At 36.7% G+C, this 7,519-nt stretch overlaps 1 long non-coding RNA gene across 1 annotated transcript; it reads right to left on the bottom strand.

The window, feature by feature from the left end:
- Nucleotides 1-840: 840 nt before the first annotated feature.
- On the bottom strand, nucleotides 841-2,961 carry LOC137649733 (uncharacterized). The gene is made up of 4 exons (XR_011045843.1): nucleotides 1,543-2,961; nucleotides 1,305-1,372; nucleotides 1,088-1,178; nucleotides 841-954 (listed from the first exon to the last, which is right to left on the bottom strand). It is a non-coding gene; the product is annotated as an uncharacterized lncRNA (long non-coding RNA).
- Nucleotides 2,962-7,519: the final 4,558 nt, after the last annotated feature.

Here is a 7,519-nt window from a genome sequence, read left to right as displayed (position 1 = left end):
ATTGCCGCCACTCTTGCTCCCCTCTACGCCTCCCTCAAGGGCAAGCCAAAGGACCTGAAGGGGGGTCCCCTTCAAGAAGCAGCCTCCTGCAATGCAAAGAAGGTCCTATCAACCGCTGCGGCTCTCACTTTTCCTATCCCACATGCCCCTCTCCTTCTCTCCACCAATGCCAGCGACGTCGCTATTGGTGCAGTACTCAAGCAGGTTGTCACCAGCTAGCCCCGCCCATTGGCCTTCTTCAGCAGAAAACTGTCCAAGGCAGAATTTGGATATTCTACCTTCGATCGCGAATTGCTGATTCTTGCACTTGGCTGTCCGTCACTTTCGCCATTTCTTAGAAGGTACGCCCTTCGTCATTCACACAGACCACATGCATCTGGTGCACGGCTTCACTCGCCAGTCTGACGCCTGGTCCGCCCGTCAACGCCGACATCTCTCTGCCGTGGCTGAATACAATTGCACCCTTCAATACGTCCCTAGGAAAATTAATCCCGTTGCCGATGCCCTATCAAGAAACACTTTGGCTGCCGTTCAACTGGGATAGGATTACAACGCTCTGGCTGAAGCCCATAGATAGGATACAGAGTATCATGCCTGTAGGACATCCTGCATGTCCCTCCGTCGGGAAGACTTCCCCCTCGAAGACTCCAACACCACCCTCCTCTGTGACATCAGTACTGGTAGACCGCGACCTTGGATTCCTGCTCCCATGTACTGGCAGGTGTTTGATTTTATTCACGGCCTTTCACATCCCTCGTGCCGTTCTACTGCACAGCTAAGCTGAAATTTGAACATTCTACAATGGTAGTTAGGAAAACTCTTCAAAACAATTCAACAAATTTATTATAAACATTTCAGAAAAATAAAAATGCTATAAATTGTCTATTCCGATTGCTTGAAGGTGGTTATATCTAGGGGTAATTTCCAAACTACTTTCAGCTTTTCCAACCTCACCTATATAAACAACAAAAAGGAATATATCAAAATATAATAAAAGAAAGGAAATTACATAAATTCAATTTGAACAAAGTATATGAATAAATCGTAAATTGCATATATGATCTATATAAACCTAATAAGCCACTACCGATAATGTTGGAAGTGCTCGCCAATGTAAGAAACAGGGAATTTATCCTCGGACTAAGCCACTTCAATTAAACATATGGATAAATGATATCCTGGAAAATGAAATACATTCCGACATCAAACACTGTCCTGAAGCTATAAATATAAGCAATATAATTTTGTATAATGTATTCACTATAACATTCACCCTTCGAATTAAATCTAATATAAAGTCTTACCAATAATGTAAATAAGAAAGATGAACGCAGGATGATAACCCAGGACGACCTAGCTTCACCAATTATACCTAAGCGAAAGTATTGTACAAGTATCAAAATTAGTTTAATAGTACACAATATATATATATCTATCAGAGAGGAAGGAATTTATTTTAATATTGGTGCTTTGAAGGCTTAAGGCAACGGATAATGATTACCATAAAACATTACGAAACCCCTAACAATGCTTGGTTCTCACCTTTATCCATGCAAGCTATGAGACGAGTCGAATGCCCTCGAAGTTTAAAGTTTCATGCCGAAGGAAGCTCAGAGTCCAAATTAAGGGAAGTTAGTTCATGATGAATAACTTCGTAAATGTGTTAACACTTGAATCACGTAACCCAGACATGGTTCGATAAAATAGCAGCACAGCACAAATTCAATGATAAAAATCTTGTAGCACGAATCTAGCAGCTCAAGTCTTCGTGCCCAAATACTGCCAGTGAAGATATGGACGGTATGGTATGCTAGGCCAGACTGACTTGGGTATATCCATGAACCTCCCAAGTAAAGAGAAAATGGCGTGATTAGAAGGCTTGTTAGCTAATTACTTAGCTCGTAGTAAGCAAGCAGGACTTAGATGGTACCAAGCATATAAATGTAATTTAACTAGTTATTTTAATAGTTTAAGAGAAAAGTCCTCCTTACTTCAATAAATACATATATACATATACTAATAAACAAAGGTAAGAAACTTTAATTTCCGTTTAGTCCACGGAAGAGGATGAAGATTTTTCAAAGGTAAAAAATCTTCATCGCTGTAAATGAACATATGAAATTAGAGAAACATCTTTCTTGTTCTTTCCTCACTTATCGTAGCAGCTTTTCTTTTAGGCCGCGAGGAAATTTTCTTTCTAACAGCACCAGGAACATTCTTAGTATCAGTAATACAAACTATATCATCAGTAGTATTACTCTCAAGGAAAGGAATTATTTGACTTACATGTAATTTAGTAATCTTTTTAGTTTTCCCTTTCAGTACAGTTACTTGGGTCACCTCTCCCAAATCATTACTTACAACTTCGCGAACTAATCCTAGGGGATAATTACTCCTTTTAGTATGTTCCTCCTTCACAAGAACTACATCTCCTGGCTTTATCAATGCATGTGAAACCGGACGATACCTGTTCTTTCGGTCAATAGCTTGATATAATAAATTACCTAAAAACTCATTATGATAAATATCATTAAGATTTTCTTTAACCTTGCACAACCCCTGGTAACTCCTCTCTATGTCTCTGGAATCAAAATCTGGATCCTGTGGAATGCTCTGCAATTCAGGAATCAAATTTAAAGAAGACAGCTCATACCCTCTGATCAAATGTTCAGGGGTGATTGGTTCAGGAAGAGAATCTTTACTATCATTTCTAACAACTTCCTTAAAAGCTATGGGACGTCTATTAGCGAGATGGATCACATTACATACTAAAAATTCAAAATCCGAGTAGGATAAAATGTTATTCTTTATTGCTCCAAAAATTAACCTTTTTACCATTTTAACGCACACCTCAACCATAGATCCCAACTGACTAGCACCCTTGCAATATTGTTGAAAGGAAAGAGGGGCAACATTATTTTCTTCAAAATAAAGCAGAGTTTCTGGATCCCTGATAAATGAGGTAATAATATTAGCTCCGGCTACAAGCTGCGATCCCTGATCACTAAGGCACAACTGAGGGATCCCATACTCCAAGCAATGCATCTGAAAAGCTCTTAAAAATTCACTTGCATTTAAACTTTTAACTATCTTCATATTAATTGCTCTAGACCACATACAAGTCAAACATAATAACCATACTTTATGTGTCCCACCACTAACTTTAACGGAAAATGGACCAAGATAATTTATATATATTGGCAAAAGGTACATTAGGTGGATTACAACGGAAATCTCTATAGGAGTTCTGATTAAGTTTAATGCTAAGACTATTGAACCGACGGCAATAAATACACTGCTTCAAAGCTTTCTTAACAGTAGAAAAATGTTTGGGTATGAAATAATTTCTTCTTAATTCGGTCAATACGGCATAACTACCAGAATGAAGTAATTTATCATTAGCATTCATTTTAATAAGTCTTGTGAGATAACTATCATTAGGCAGTAGAATGGGAAACTTGTCATCTTTGTTTAAATACCACTTCTTAAATTTACTTCTTACTCTAAGCAAACCTTGCTCATCAAAAAATGTGTTAAACTTTGTCACAATAGAAGGAATGTCTTTAATAGGCACATTAACTTGACTGAAATATTCAAAAACTTCAGAAAAATATTTCTTCTGCTCAAAAGATATCAATAAATTAATGGCTTGAGCAAAGTAGGGAGTACTAGAATCGTCATTATCACACTTCAACCCTGCTCTAACTTTCCATTTCTGGACACACATCAAAACTCTCCGATATACTAGCACTAGTCTCCTAAAAGTGGAAAACTTGTTAATATCAATGAGAGGCTCCGCACTGGACAAAAGCACAGAAAGACCATGGGAACAACTGCTCTCTTCACCCATTTCAAATGCTGGTATTGTGACTGATAGCTCTGGAATATTGGCTTCATCCAAACTAAGTCCTGAAAAATAATTTGAATTCATAAGCTGATTATACGACACACATCTTGTCACCAAATCTGCAGGATTTGCCTTACCAGAAACAAATTTAAAAGTAACAGGAAACATTTCACACTTTCTCTGAATATTATGAATCCTGTTGCGAACAAATGTTGTGTGTTTATTCATTTTATCTAGTTTAGATGAAGATGCATTGAGCCAATGTAAAGCACAAATGGAATCTGTATATAAAGTCATATTCACAATCTGTAGAGGCTTCATGCAATGTGACCCAGACAAGTCACTGAAAATTTCCATAGCACATTCTACTCCTAAACTTATTGCATTTAACTCAAGGGCTGGCATCGACTTGCCATCTAGCTGTTTATTAACTAGTCTATTCTTGGCATGAACGAAGCTAAGCTTATTAGTTTCATTATGAAGCAAATAAAGGACACATCCATATATATCACGACTGGCATCTGTAAACACTACAATACTATATTCACCATTACGAGGACCAACAGATCTAGAAATACGTAAAGGTGCTGCTCTGTTACACTGCTTTGAAATATTTTGCCATTCCTTCTGCAACTCCTGAGATAGTATTTGATCCCATCCAAGTTTCTTTCGACACTGTAATTCATGCATAAATAATCTACACCTGTTAAATAATGGCATATTAAATCCAAAGATATCGAACTGGGAAGCAATAGTTTGCAATATGGACCTTTTAGTCTTAGCTTCAGCATTTAGATTAATGGGCTTTGTAAATATATCATCAGAGTACCTATCCCATGTTAGACCGAACAGTTTATTTATTTCAGGAGTGACTACTTTATTCTCTACATCAATTACATCCTGTAAATCCCTATCATTAGTGACAATCTGTTGAACCTTGAAATTGTATGGCTCAAAAATACATGGAATCTGTTTATAAGCCCAATATAAACTCTCTGAATCATTGAAAGTGACAGCTCCATTATCCATATATATAAGTGAATATATTGAATGCTTCAATTCAGACAACATTGACTGGTCAGATGCTTGTGCAACTAATATGTAATATAGAGATATAAGTAAAAATGGGCTGCATCTTAATCCAAATGGAAGCCTAACATTCTTGAATGCAACCAAGGAAAAATCTCCCTTACTAACATTCTTGTACCAGTAAAACAGTAATCTAGCTTGGTCAGCTTCACTTAAAGCAAGCATATTAAACGCCTTCTGCAAATCAAAAACTAACAAATTCTTATCAAACCGTAAATTAAGGAAAGATGATGACAATTTCTGATTCAAAATAGGTCCTGAAAACATACACTGGTTATGTGATAAAGATGTGCTTTTAGAAGATTCCTTGAGATTAGACAAAAACACTACCCTACATTTAGTCGACTCTCTGTCTGGCTTAAAAATAGGCATACGAGGCAAAAAAGAGAAGTAGGGATGTTCAGCCTTGTAAACCTCTAAATCATATATTGGCTCAATGATACCCAACTTAATCTGCTCTTTAAAAGTTTGATCAACTAATTGTAAATGACCTTCATTCTTCCTGAGCTTCTTAAGGTTTGACTTAAGTATGAGCTTAGATAACACCTCATTTTTAGAAAGTAAATGAGACACTTTGGTATTCCATGACAAAGGAACTTCTATCCTTCCGTCAGATCTTCTACTAATCTGTTTTAAAGTAAATTCAGTTAACTTTTCGTCAAGGTCTGTATTAGTTTCACAATGACTCGTTTGATCATAATTCAAGAAATATTTGCACTCAGATTCGAGAATTTGATCAGTGGCACGCTGCAATTGTCCCTCCAAAATATCACCCTTATCATTAAGGACTGAAAAAAATTTATTAGTAGTAAACCCTGATAGGCAATTCTCTTCCAAAATATCAACACTATTGCTAAGAAAAAATGAATTGCTATAAACATGGATATTAGAACAATTAGCTTCCTTACTTACTGATAAACAAGCTCCCAATCCCCCATCTGTACCTCTGAAATTGGCAAGCAAAGCTTCAATATTACCAGTGAGCATTATTCCTACCTTAGATTCAATGTACACAGAGGGACTCACATTACCAATCACTATCTCGTTTCCCGTTAAGCAACTGAAAGAATCTGTGCCCAGCAAAAGATGCACATTATCAATTTTCCTCAAATTGCTATTCAACAATTTATCAGCAAGAACGAACCCTTTACTGTGCACAGCTTCAACAAGTTCACCAAGAAAGGGTAACTCCAAATTAATGCTTATCTCCAGAACCACAATTGCCGAAATATGCTCCACTGAATCTCCAATCCTAAGAGGCATCTTAATAACTTTAGTACAGTACTTTTTACTCTCATTAAATCCCTTGACAGTGAGCTCAATGTTTGAGTGAACAATTTTAAACTTTCGTGAATTTGCTAATCTAGCAGACACAAATGTACTCTGAGAACCGCTGTCCTTCAAACCCCTATAGACACTATCATTGCCTTCAAGAGAAAAAGTAAATGTGGGCAATATGGAATTCGTCGAGTACTGGTGTGTTACAGCAACTCCACTGCTAGCCTCCTGTTTGGCATTAGAATTATGTTTATTAGTACGAGATGATCCATCCCTTGCAGATTCTGACACACAAAGGTGACTCATGTGATAACCATTACAATTTATGCAACGCTTTTTAAACCTAAACCTACACTGGCTAGACATATGGTTTAACATTCCACATTTTACACAACCTCCGAAAGACTCAATTATGTGAACTTTTTCTGCAGGAGTAGAGAATTTCTGACATTTATTAACATAATGATTAGTTTCCTTACTATCACTTCTACTACAAAGGAGACAGTTTGGTACAGAAGATTTATTTTCCATTACTTTAGTTTTAATGGCCAAACTATCAGTACTGTCTTTAACAGGAGTATTTCTGAACTTATTTCTAAACTTAATCTCTTGAGGAGTTTTACCTTTAGTACTTTCGTACCTCTCACTAGCATTAAAAAATTTATCGAGAATATCATCCAAAGAGGGGTGAGTTTTCGTGGTGATTTGAACCAAGTGACTCTTGAAATTATCATTAATACCACGCCAAGCAAAAAACCTTGTAAACTCATTAGCATCAATTTTTAACGTCCTAACAGCCTCACAAATAGTTCTCAGATTTGAGATATATATGAAAGGATCATCCTTCTCTCCAAGCTTAAGATTCAACAATTTCTGGATGGTAGAATTTATTCTAGCTTCTTTAGAAGCAAAAGCTGAAACCAACAACTCCTTAGCATCTTTATAAGATTGCTTGTCAGCTTCCAAGCTATACAACAAATACTTAGCCCTACCATCAATTTGCTGTTTTAGTAAAAGCAACAAATCCCCATCTGGATAACTAAATGCACTGGTTGTGTTTTCAAACTCGGCTATGAACCTTAAAAAATCTTCCCCTTCTCTACTACTAAATTTTGGAAGAGGAGCTGTGGGCTGCTTAAGCAAGCTTCTAGCAGTATCAGTTACATTAGAACAAGGATTTGCAGAAACATCAAGCAAGGGCAATAACCTTTCAATTTTATCCAAATAATCTTGACATGAATTTAATTCCGTTTCCAAATCAGCCTCAACTACAGTTTCTCTATTAAAGAATTTCTCAGCTAGAAT

This window comes from Palaemon carinicauda, chromosome 11, assembly GCF_036898095.1.
Source record: "Palaemon carinicauda isolate YSFRI2023 chromosome 11, ASM3689809v2, whole genome shotgun sequence".
Classification (NCBI taxonomy): domain Eukaryota; kingdom Metazoa; phylum Arthropoda; class Malacostraca; order Decapoda; family Palaemonidae; genus Palaemon; species Palaemon carinicauda.
The sequence above is the reverse complement of the archived record's forward strand: the minus strand, read 5'-3'. Positions and strand labels throughout refer to the sequence as shown.